Here is a 13,701-nt window from a genome sequence, read left to right on the forward strand (position 1 = left end):
CTGTCATTTAGAATAGAAGGAGAGATAAAGGTCTTCCCAAACAAACAAAAACTGAAGGAATTTGTCACCACGAAACCAGCCCTACAAGAGATCCTAAGGGGGATCCTGTGAGACAAAGTACCAGAGACATCACTACAAGACATAAAACATACAGACATCACAATGACTCTAAACCCACATCTCTCTATAATAACACTGAATGTAAATGGATTAAATGCGCCAACTAAAAGACATAGGGTATCAGAATGGATAAAAAAACAAGACCCATCTATTTGCTGTCTACAAGAGACTCATTTTAGATCTGAGGACACCTTTAGATTGAGAGTGAGGGGATGGAGAACTATTTATCATGCTCCTGGAAGCCAAAAGAAAGCTGGAGTAGCCATACTTATATCAGACAAACTAGACTTTAAATTAAAGGCTGTAACAAGAGATGAAGAAGGGCATTATATAATAATCACAGGGTCTATCCATCAGGAAGAGCTAACTATTATAAATGTCTATGCGCCGAATACCGGAGCCCCCAGATATATAAAACAATTACTCATAAACATAAGCAACCTTATTGATAAGAATGTGGTCATTGCAGGGGACTTTAACACCCCACTTACAGAAATGGATAGATCATCTAGACACACAGTCAATAAAGAAACAAGGGCCCTGAATGATACATTGGATCAGATGGACTTGACAGATATATTTAGAACTCTGCATCCCAAAGCAACAGAATATACTTTCTTCTCGAGTGCACATGGAACATTCTCCAAGATAGATCATATACTGGGTCACAAAACAGCCCTTCATAAGTTTACAAGAATTGAAATTATACCATGCATACTTTCAGACCACAATGCTATGAAGCTTGAAATCAACCACAGGAAAAAGTCTGGAAAACCTCCAAAAGCATGGAGGTTAAAGAACACCCTACTAACGAATGAGTGGGTCAACCAGGCAATTAGAGAAGAAATTAAAATATATATGGAAACAAACGAAAATGAAAATACAACAATCCAAACGCTTTGGGACGCAGCGAAGGCAGTCCTGAGAGGAAAATACATTGCAATCCAGGCCTATCTCAAGAAACAAGAAAAATCCCAAATACAAAATCTAACAGCACACCTAAAGGAAATAGAAGCAGAACAGCAAAGGCAGCCTAAACCCAGCAGAAGAAGAGAAATAATAAAGATCAGAGCAGAAATAAACAATATAGAATCTAAAAAAACTGTAGAGCAGATCAACGAAACCAAGAGTTGGTTTTTTGAAAAAATAAACAAAATTGACAAACCTCTAGCCAGGCTTCTCAAAAAGAAAAGGGAGATGACCCAAATAGATAAAATCATGAATGAAAATGGAATGATTACAACCAATCCCTCAGAGATACAAACAATTATCAGGGAATACTATGAAAAATTATATGCCAGCAAATTGGACAACCTGGAAGAAATGGACAAATTTCTAAACACCCACACTCTTCCAAAACTCAATCAGGAGGAAATAGAAAGCTTGAACAGACCCATAACCAGCGAAGAAATTGAATCGGTTATCAAAAATCTCCCAACAAATAAGAGTCCAGGACCAGATGGCTTCCCAGGGGAGTTCTACCAGACATTTAAAGCAGAGATAATACCTATCCTTCTCAAGCTATTCCAAGAAATAGAAAGGGAAGGAAAACTTCCAGACTCATTCTATGAAGCCAGTATTACTTTGATTCCTAAACCAGACAGAGACCCAGTAAAAAAAGAGAACTACAGGCCAATATCCCTGATGAATATGGATGCAAAAATTCTCAATAAGATACTAGCAAATCGAATTCAACAGCATATAAAAAGAATTATTCACCATGATCAAGTGGGATTCATTCCTGGGATGCAGGGCTGGTTCAACATTCGCAAATCGATCAACGTGATACATCACATTAACAAAAAAAAAGAGAAGAACCATATGATCCTGTCAATCGATGCAGAAAAGGCCTTTGACAAAATCCAGCACCCTTTCTTAATAAAAACCCTTGAGAAAGTCGGGATAGAAGGAACATACTTAAAGATCATAAAGGCCATTTATGAAAAGCCCACAGCTAACATCATCCTCAACGGGGAAAAACTGAGAGCTTTTTCCCTGAAATCAGGAACACGACAGGGATGCCCACTGTCACCGCTGTTGTTTAATATAGTGCTGGAAGTTCTAGCATCAGCAATCAGACAACAAAAGGAAATCAAAGGCATCAAAATTGGCAAAGATGAAGTCAAGCTTTCGCTTTTTGCAGATGACATGATATTATACATGGAAAATCCGATAGACTCCACCAAAAGTCTGCTAGAACTGATACATGAATTCAGCAAAGTTGCAGGATACAAAATCAATGTGCAGAAATCAGTTGCATTCTTATACACTAACAATGAAGCAACAGAAAGACAAATGAAGAAACTGATCCCATTCACAATTGCACCAAGAAGCATAAAATACCTAGGAATAAATCTAACCTAAGATGTAAAAGATCTGTATGCTGAAAACTATAGAAAGCTTATGCAGGTAATTGAAGAAGATATAAAGAAATGGAAAGACATTCCATGCTCATGGATTGGAAGAATAAATATTGTCAAAATGTCAATACTACCCAAAGCTATCTACACATTCAATGCAATCCCAATCAAAATTGCACCAGCATTCTTCTCGAAACTAGAACAAGCAATCCTAAAATTCATATGGAACCACAAAAGGCCCCGAATAGCCAAAGTAATTTTGAAGAAGAAGACCAAAGCAGGAGGCATCACAATCCCAGACTTTAGCCTCTACTACAAAGCTGTCATCATCAAGACAGCATGGTATTGGCATAAAAACAGACACATAGACCAATGGAATAGAATAGAAACCCCAGAACTAGACCCACAAACGTATGGCCAACTCATCTTTGACAAAGCAGGAAAGAACATCCAATGGAAAAAAGACAGTCTCTTTAACAAATGGTGCTGGGAGAACTGGACAGCAACATGCAGAAGGTTGAAACTAGACCACTTTCTCACACCATTCACAAAAATAAACTCAAAATGGATAAAGGACCTGAATGTGAGACAGGAAACCATCAAAACCTTAGAGGAGAAAGCAGGAAAAGACCTCTCTGACCTCAGCCGTAGCAATCTCTTACTCGGCACATCCCCAAAGGCAAGGGAATTAAAAGCAAAAGTGAATTACTGGGACCTTATGAAGATAAAAAGCTTCTGCACAGCAAAGGAAACAACCAACAAAACTAAAAGGCAACCAACGGAATGGGAAAAGATATTTGCAAATGACACATCGGACAAAGGGCTAGTATCCAAAATCTATAAAGAGCTCATCAAACTCCACACCCGAAAAACAAATAACCCAGTGAAGAAATGGGCAGAAAACATGAATAGACACTTCTCTAAAGAAGACATCCGGATGGCCAACAGGCACATGAAAAGATGCTCAACGTCGCTCCTTATCAGGGAAATACAAATCAAAACCACACTCAGATACCACCTCACGCCAGTCAGAGTGGCCAAAATGAAGAAATCAGGAGACTATAGATGCTGGAGAGGATGTGGAGAAACGGGAACCCTCTTGCACTGTTGGTGGGAATGCAAATTGGTGCAGCCGCTCTGGAAAGCAGTGTGGAGGTTCCTCAGAAAATTAAAAATAGACCTACCCTATGACCCAGCAATAGCACTGCTAGGAATTTATCCAAGGGATACAGGAGTACTGATGCATAGGGGCACCTGTACCCCAATGTTTATAGCAGCACTCTCAACAATAGCCAAATTATGGAAAGAGCCTAAATGTCCATCAACTGATGAATGGATAAAGAAATTGTGGTTTATATACACAATGGAATACTACGTGGCAATGAGAAAAAATGAAATATGGCCTTTTGTAGCAACATGGATGGAACTGGAGAGTGTGATGCTAAGTGAAATAAGCCATACAGAGAAAGACAGATACCATATGGTTTCACTCTTATGTGGATCCTGAGAAACATAACAGAAACCCATGGGGGAGGGGAAGGAAAGAAAAAAAAAAAAAGAGGTTAGAGTGGGAGAGAGCCAAAGCATAAGAGACTGTTAAAAACTGAGAACAAACTGAGGGTTGATGGGGGGTGGGAGGGAGGGCAGGGTGGGTGATGGGTATTGAGGAGGGCACCTTTTGGGATGAGCACTGGGTGTTGTATGGAAACCAATTTGACAGTAAATTTCATATATTAAAAAAAAAAAAATTTCTAGTCCTTCCTATAAACCAAGAATAGATTTCTCCCTGACTCGCCCCATATTTACACTTCATGTGTTGTGTGTGCATCTGTATGTGTGTGTATGTGTGTGTATGTGTGTTTGTCCATACGTTTCCTTAAATGGTAGATAGGATCTCTTTAAAACTCATCAGGGACTTTTTTATAGTCATATATACTTTTCAATGATGATAAAATATATATAACATAAAATTTATCATCTTAACCATTTTTTAGTGTACAATTCAGTAGAGTTAAGTACATCCACACTGTTGTGCAACCAATCTCCAGAACTCTTTCTATCTGGCAAGATTGAAACTATGCTCCTGTGTTTTTTTATAAAAGTTTTATAGTTTTAGGTCTAATATTTACATATTTGATCAATTTTAAGTTAATTTTTGAATGTAGTAAGGTAAGAATACAACTTCATTCTTTTGCATAGGGTTATCTAGTTTTACCAATACCATTTGTTAAAGTGACCATCTTTTTCCATTGAATTGTTTTAGTGTCATTTTTGAAAATCATTTGACCATATAGTGAGGGTGTATTTCATGGCTCTTCATACTTTTCTATTGGTCAATATATCTGTCTTTATGACAATAACTACTGTTTTATTACTGTACTTTTGTGCTAAGTATTGACATCAGGAAAGATGAGATGTCCAACTTTGTTCTTTTTAAGATTGTTTTGGCTATTTGGGGTCCCTTGAGATTCCATGAACTTTAAGATGGATTTTTCTATTTCTGCAAAAAATACCATTGGGAATTTTATGGGGATTATGTTATATTTGTAGATTGTTTTGGGTACTAGTGACATTGTAACAGTAGTAAGTCTTCCAATCTATGAGCAAGGGATGTTTCTCCATTTGTGTCTTCTCTAATTTCTTTCAGCAACATTTTGTAGTTTTCATTGTACAAGTATTTTACCTCCTTGTTTAAGTTTATTCTTTAGTATTTTATTCTTTTTGATGTGGGACTAGCTGGACCCTGTAGTACCAAGTTTGTGTTGGAATCATCCATGTTGATAAAAGGATCTGGCTGGATATTTTCTGGGGCTATTCTTTTTATCAGGGGTCATGAAACTGTGGCCCACTTTGTCTTGTAGTCTTATGCTCAAGTTGCAATTCCCATGCAGATAAAAGAGGGGTTTGGGGAATCCCAGGTGCCCCTCTCTTCACTGGGGTACTGGAGAGCGATCTTGGTAGGTCTTTCTGAATCTCCTTGTAGTGCCCATTTTCTCACCTGCTTGATGTACTTCTCTCTGGAAACACAGTTTCTTCAGGGTGTCATCATCAGGGACTTCTAATTGTGGAAATATTTCAGAATCTCAATTTTCTTCTGAAGCAGTCTATTTGATAAATGCAATGTGTCTAACTTGGATAAATATGAGATTTAAATAATTTTCACAACTCTGAACATTACTAATTTTATAAGTAGTGGAATTTTGAACCTGAACATTAGAATCAAAGAAGTCCTAATCCCCAGAACCTGTGAAGGTGATGGTTATGTTATGTTATGTGGCATGATTGCTCTTAAAAAAGGGAGGAAATTATCCAGATGGGCTTAAATTAATCACACGATCCCTTAAACAGATAACTTTCACTGGCTGATAGCAGAAAAGTAAGACAAATAGGGAAGACGGATACAGCAGAAGGGCTATCACGGATATGAAACATGGCAAGAGTTCAGTACATTGTTGTTGCTTTGAACTTGAAGGCGGCCACATGCGAAGGAATATGGAAAACTTCTAGGAGCAGAAAGTGGTCCTTGACTGACAGGCAGCAAGAAAAGAAGACTTCTGATCTACAACTACAAGGAACTAGATTTTGCCAACATTTTAAATGAGCTTAGAAGATTCTTTCCAGGCCCTACAAATAAGAGCCCAGCCCAGACATCACTTTGATTTCATGCTTGTGGTATCCTAAGAAAAAACCTAGCCAGCCAACTTGAATGTTTGATCTCAAGACATTTGTGATGTTTCAAGACATTAAGTTTGTGATAATTTTTTTATGCTGCAATAGAAAGCTAATAAAGGACCCAAACCAGCATTTGGTACGTTGAAGGTATTCAGTGCTTTTTGGAAGTTGTAACATTTTTGTTTTGCACAGGCAGCGATTTTACATACATGTCTAAAAGAACAAAATTGTTACCATGCAAGGTATAATTGGATACCACCTCCTCAAGAAGCTTTCTCTGATCACTCTTGGGAAAAAAAGGTTTTTTTTTTTTCCTTCTGAACTACCATAATGGTTTCATTTACATCTTTTTCCCATACTTACTGCATTTTGATATTTATTTTCTTTAATTTTTTTGTTTATTTTTTGAGAGAGAGAGAGAGAGAGAGAGAGAGAGAAAACACGAGGTGGGGAGGGGCAAGAGAGAGGGAGATACAGAATCTTAAGCAGGCTCCAGACTCTGAGCTGCCAGTACAGAGCCCGATGTGGGGCTCAAACCCAGGCTGTGAGATCATGACCTGAGTCAAAGTTGGACGCTTAACTGGCTGAGCCACCCAGGAGCCCCATGCATCTTGATGTTTATTACAACTATGTGTAGATATCTTAAGAACTAGGTGACACATCCTTTAAGAGCATAGACTGGACTTTACTCATCTTTCCCTCTGATCTCCTTGGCTGGCCCAGTTACTTGTGCCCATTTGTATCTCCTCAAATATTTATTAAATAAATGCATATTTACTGATCCATTACTTGATATATTCTACAATCAAATATATTCAATTGGCGAAAAGATATTTTATTTCTAAAATTATAATTAACAGTGGAACAATCATCTGATAATACATGTGAAATAAACACCTGCTATTAAATAGTGAGAAACGCTGTAAGAAGAATACTTTACCACTACTAATTCTGTTTTGAGCCCACCATTTCATTTGTAGCTGTCCAGTTGTCTGATTTATTTCCTGTCTTACAGGTGAACTGACACTCTAGCTGCTTTAAGGTAGCAGGTGTCCCATTAATGTAAACCCAGAGAAAAAGTTTTGGGAAAGTATTTGAAACTTTAAGATTAAAGCTTTAGTGTGAATAATTCTCCATTTGAAGAGGGCCAAAGGTCATCAGTAATCATTAATGGTACCTGACAAGGGCAATGTAATTTAAAAACATTTGTTGAACAATCTTTAAAAACTTTTTACCTTAATATTTGAGAATTTAAAAAGTCCAGAATCTAAGTGTTTACCAGTTCTTTATCTTATCACAGAGGTGAATGACTTATATGGAAGAGTAACAAAAGTTTACATTTTTCTTTGCTCTTTCAAATCTGAAAATAAATATAAAGGAAAAAAGTAATGTGAGTTCTACTTTTAACATAAAATTTTGTTTTAAGGTAATTTGTAGGCTAACTATAATGATAAATAGCAAAATTAGAATGTTAAATAAATGACGAGAATCTCTTCTTACCACAAGAGTAAAAGTATGCTTTTAGAAATGCCAAAATTAAGATGTTCAGAGGGAATTGACTATATGTTTTAATTAAACAAATAAGAAAATAAAAAATTCATACACTTTTTAAAAATAAAAATAAACATTCATGGTTATAAATGAGGTTTTAAAATTACTTTAGACATTCCTTTCCTTTAGGAAACTTATTAATGTGGTTAAAATTACTTCCCTTTCCTAAATTTTACTTTTTTACACTCTTAAAAAGTTTCATTTTTCTCAGGAGGCTAAACTTTCATCTGTTATAAACCAATTGGTTTATGCTGTGTGACAATAAAAATTCGGCTTAGTGTCACCTAGAATAATTTTCACCGTGGTAATTCTTTCAAATATAGCACTTCATAAATAAAAATTATATATATGTGTATATATATAATATATAATTTGCATATACATAATTATTATTATCATCATTTTAATGAAAGTAGAGTCATATAAAGAAAAGCAAAGACAGTAAAAACTTACAGTAAAAAAAAAATCCTAACTACTCCTAGGGATTTTAACACCTGAGGATATGCTTGAACTGAATAGGTAAAGAGAAAATAATCTGTGCTAAGGTAAAGAATATAGTTAATGATTAAGGCAAACAGAATAAGGAAAATGGAAAGATGGAAAATAAGGTTGACCTGAAAGACTGATAAAGAAAAGTTTGTTTTTATTTGAGTGTCTTGTAACTAGTTCTGGAAAAGTAAACTATTACTTACAGAGAATATGGGCATTAATATTACTACATGTTTATGAGAAAATGAGGAAAATTTAAAGGCTGTTGAACAAAAGCCTCAGAGGAGGCATCATGTGTAGACAAAAATAAGTTTGTGTGAAACAGATGATTGCTGCAAGTAATCTTTCTGAAAAGTAATGAGATGGGGTACCTGGGTGGATCAGTCAGTTAAGCATCCAACTTTAGCTTAGGTCATGATCTCACAGCTCTTGAGTTCAAGCCCCACATCAGGCTCTGTGCTCTGTACTGACAGTTTGTTTTTCCAGGATTCCCAAAGACTAACCATTGAGATGACATTCATAAGTCTTACATTATAATTAGTACTGTGATTATCAATATTATTCAAGTCAACATATACATAAAACCTTAAAGTTTACAAAAGATATGTGTATGACTATATACATATATATATATATACATATATATAATACTTATATAGGTATATACACACTGATATATATATATATATATATATATATATATATATATACACACACACACACACATACACACTGATATATATATATGTAGATGTATATATAGATATAGATCACTTGATATATATATATATATATATATATATATACACACACACACACACGTACACACACACACACAAACATACACATACACATACATGGTTTTTCATGACATTGTAGATTATTATCCTGACTTGGATGATGAAGAAACTTAGGCTCAGAGAGTTAAAATGGATTTACTCATATATGGTACATAAGATTATTAAAAAAGAGCTACAGACAAGTCAGTAATCCACATCATAGTCTTGGAAGCTTTTACTTTATAATCCAAGCTATTTTCATCACATTGCCCTGTCACCAAAGAATATAAGTATACTAATTTAGTATAAAAAGTATAAATGACGATATTGAAGACTTTGTTAATTTAAACATTTCTTTTTGGTAATTAATAGGATGGGGAATCATTTTCTTGACCTTGAGGGCAAGTCAGTCCCAGAATACATTATTTATGTGTGCATTTCTATATAAAATAAGTTGAAAATTATCAATTGTGGGAAAGCCCTAAAATTTCTCACCTTCTGGTATCAATGTGTGCTGTGGTACCTTCTCCCTGAGTGTGGGCAAGATCTGTGGCTTTGAAGTAATAAAATATAGGAGAGGCGATGGGATGTTATCCCTGAGATTACATTCCATTATATAAGTCTTCATTTTAGCAAACTGAGCATGAAATTCTCCTGGATGACTTGGTAAAGTAAGTGTGCATGTGCAGAAAGTCCCTAGGGCATGGTTGGGACCAGCCCCCAGCCCACACCCAGCAAAAAGCAGGGGCCTTCAGTCATAGCCACAAAGAAATGACCTCTGCCAACAATCTGAATGAATTTAAAAGCAGATTCTTCCCCAGTCCAGCTTCCATATGGGAATACAGCTTACCTAACACTTGGGCTGTAGCCCTTGTGAGATCTTCAGTAGTGGGTGCAGCTAAACCCTACCAGACTATGCCATACAGATTCTATGTGATAATAATTATGTGCTTTTTAGCCACTGCATTCGAGTAAAATTTTTTGTGCAGCAATAGGAAACCAATTTGGTTTTTGTACCAGAGGTGGGGTGCTTCCATAACAAATACCTAAAAATGTGGACATGGTTTTGGGCAGAGGCTGCAATGAATTTGAGGGGAATGGTAGAGAAAACCTAAATCACCTTGAACAGGCTATTAGTAGAAGTCTGGACTTGAAGTAGGCTGACAGTGAGAGCCCAGAAAGAACATGTTATTGGAAACTGGAGGAAGTGAGTTCTTTTGTAGTGGCAGAATTTAGGGAAACTATCTCCTACAATTAAGTGCAAGGCAGTACTGGTAAGTGGTGGCATTGGTTGTATAGAAAAGGGGATTTCTAAACCCAGGTATTGAAGGTGCTGCCTATTCTGTTGTTGTTCTTTCTCCCTGCTATATTGTATAAAGACAGATTAGCAAGACAAATTGAGGGGAGGGTGTTTAAAAAATAGGTATCAGGATTATAAACTGGGAATCTTCTGAAGGATTTAAATGTGGGAATTATGTGATCACATTTATATTTTAGAAAAATGGCACTGGGAATAGAATGATCACAGAACAGAAATGATATTGACTAAGGATACTGGTAAATTCCTACTCATAATTAAAAATTAACAATCATTTTATTTAGAAAGCATTACATAAGTCCCCAGTAAAAGCCCAATGCCCCTTTCCTGGACTGCCATTGGTATCTACAAAACTCTCTATAATACTCTTGATATTTGTGTGTAATTATTGAAGAATTTGTCTGTATAAGGTACAGACTATATATTTCTTTTGAGCACTTTATTATTTTCATATTCCAGCTGTAGCAATTTCCCACCAGTTTAATGGCTTAAAACAACAAACTTTTCTCACCGTTCTAGAGGTCAGAGATCTGAAATTAAACTTACAGGTTAATATCAAGGTTTTCGCTAAACTACATTCCTTATGGAGTTTGCAAAGGAGAGTGTTTTCTTTTTATCTTATTTTCTTTTTTCTCTTTTTGTTTTTATTTTAGTACAGTTGACACACAATGTTACATTACTTCCAGGTGTGCAATGTAGTGATTCAACAAATTTATACATTATGCCATGCTCACCACACGTGTAGCTGCCCTCTGTCACCATACAACATTACTACAATACGATTGACTATATTCCCTATCCTGCATATTATATTCTCATGACTTATTGTTCCATAACTGGAAGCCTGTATTTTCCACTCCCCTTGATCCATTTTGCTAATCCACCCCCCTTCACTCTTCCTTCTGGCAACCATTAGTTTGCTCTCTATATTTATAGTTCTGGTTCTGCTTTTTGTTTCTGTGTTTATTCAGTTGGTTTGATTTTTTTAGATTCCACATATAAGTAAAATCATATGTATTTGTCTTTCTAGGTCTGACTTATTTCTCTTAGCACAATCCCCTTTAGGTCCATCCATAATGTTGCAAATGGCAAGATCTCATCCTTTTTTATGGATGAATAATATTCCAGAGTGTGGTGTGTGTGTGTGTGTGTGTGTGTGTGTGTGTGTGTGTGTGACATCTTTATTCATTCTTCTATCAATGGACACTTGGGTTGTTTCCGTATCTTGGCTAACATAAATATTGCTGAAATAAACATAGGGGTGCATATATCATTTTGAATTAGTGATTTTGTTTTCTTTGGGTAAATATCTAGAGGTGGAATTATTGGATCATAAGACAGCATTTTAGAACCTCTTTTCCTGATGTTTCCTTGGCCTATGGTCCTTCCATCATCTTCAAAGCACATCACTCCAACTTCACCTGTCACCATGGCTCTCTGACTATGTCTCTCTTGTTTCCCTCTTTCTCTTATAAAATCCCTTGTGATTACACAGGCCCTTCTTAAATAATCCAGGATAATTTCCTCCATCTCAACATCACTATTTAATCACATTGACAAAGTTCCGTTTGCCCTGTACGGCAACCTATTCATAGGTTCTGGGAATTAGGCCGTGAACATCTTTATGGGAGGGGGGCATTATTCTGTTTACTGTATGCAGGGTTTAAGGTTTTCTGCTCCATCTTCACTGTCTAGCATTGTTCTAAAGGCACGGTGGAACCACAATGCTTAAGTAATCAAAGGTTGGTTGATAGAATAAATATGTGACCAACTTCTAGCCTTTATTTTTTGTTTTTAACATGCCACCTTATCAAATGTGTCTTGCCACGGAGTTATGCTCTCTAGAAATCCTGGATCTCCTGGTGGCCTCAGCTGGCTTCACTGTTTAGCAGTAGAGGAATCTAACTATTATTCTTGATGTAATGACACTATAATCCTGCTAACCCTGTGGCAGAGTGATAATGGAGAAGCCACAGACCTATCTCTTTATTCTCCATATCATCATTTTACAAGTTTATATGAAAGTAACATTTCATAAAGTTCTAATGCTTCCTGTTTGCCACACAGGCTTCTTGAAGAAGACTCCGATACTTTTCCCTCTCTCTAAACATTCTTCAAAAATCTATGCTATCATTCTCATGCCTTTCAGAGGTCCTGCTCTTTTCCACAACATCCTTTACCACAAAAAATCCTTTTTTTTTTTTTTTTTGCCTAAGACGGATCCATCTGTTTCTATTTCTTCACATCTTAGTTTGTCATCAAAAAGGTAATTTTCTATATTTTTACGTGCCTCATGTATTCCCCAATTCTGATTAATTTAAGCCATTTCATGGAAATCCTTATATAAATCACAAACGTCCATAGTTTCCACTGAATCCTCAAAATATGTTTAATTATATACATCTGTTGTGATATGATAAACTGATCATGGCAGAGATATTTTTCAGGAGCTTTTTATCTCTTCTTGTGACACTATATGTGAGAGGTATGGTGAATTGATATTTGCCAAGGCACAATTGTAAGTTTCTATTTCCTAGTTGATTAAACACCCTGAGGAACCAGTATTCATATCCTTCCAAGGTCATGTCAACTACAATGAAAAGTTTTAAGTAAACTAGTGCCTCTAGGTAATTCCTATCACCCATTGTTTCATCTATCAGTCACTGGAAATAAGTATGTTGTTCCTAGATGCTTTGGAGTATTCTCTCAGACTAATAAATTCTTACAAGGCAAATCAAAGCTGTCTTGATGTCATCTTCAATCACAGGCCTTGAATACTACTGCTTATCAAGTCTAAGCACATAATACAGAATCACAAGCATAGCATGAGGCAATTTTGGACACAAGATACAGCATTTAATTTTGAAAATATGTCCAGCCTTTTTAAAATAAAATTCTTGCAGTTCAGATTGAATCAATAGTGCCCAGATGGGATAGGTATATGGACTACAAGATAGTTTTTTAATGTAATCTGTTAGTTTATAAAATTCAGAAAAAAGAAGTCTTCTAGATTGTTTTCTGAAATGTCGTGAATACCATGGTAATGTGTAATTATAGTTTCTCTGGGTGGCAATAATGATAGTGATGATAGGAGACATTTATTGATTTCTGAACTATAGTAGATACTGTCTAATATATTAATATAGTGCATATGCAATATAATTTGTCAGTTACTGTTTTCTTCCCATTTTACAATAAGAAGACCAGAAGAAAGTTTAGAGAAATTAGATGGTTTCTTACCAAAGTTTCACAATTAGACAAGTGATGAAGCTGGACACCCATATAGCTTCAGACCTTGACCTGGACAATCACAGAAAGAGAAGAGTTTATACTGCTCCCTTGGATTGACTCCTCAAACTCTTTCCACCTCTTTTTGAGTTACTGGTGAATTCTAGAAATATGAAACGGAAGA

This window comes from Panthera uncia, chromosome B1, assembly GCF_023721935.1.
Source record: "Panthera uncia isolate 11264 chromosome B1, Puncia_PCG_1.0, whole genome shotgun sequence".
Taxonomy (NCBI): Eukaryota; Metazoa; Chordata; class Mammalia; order Carnivora; family Felidae; genus Panthera; species Panthera uncia.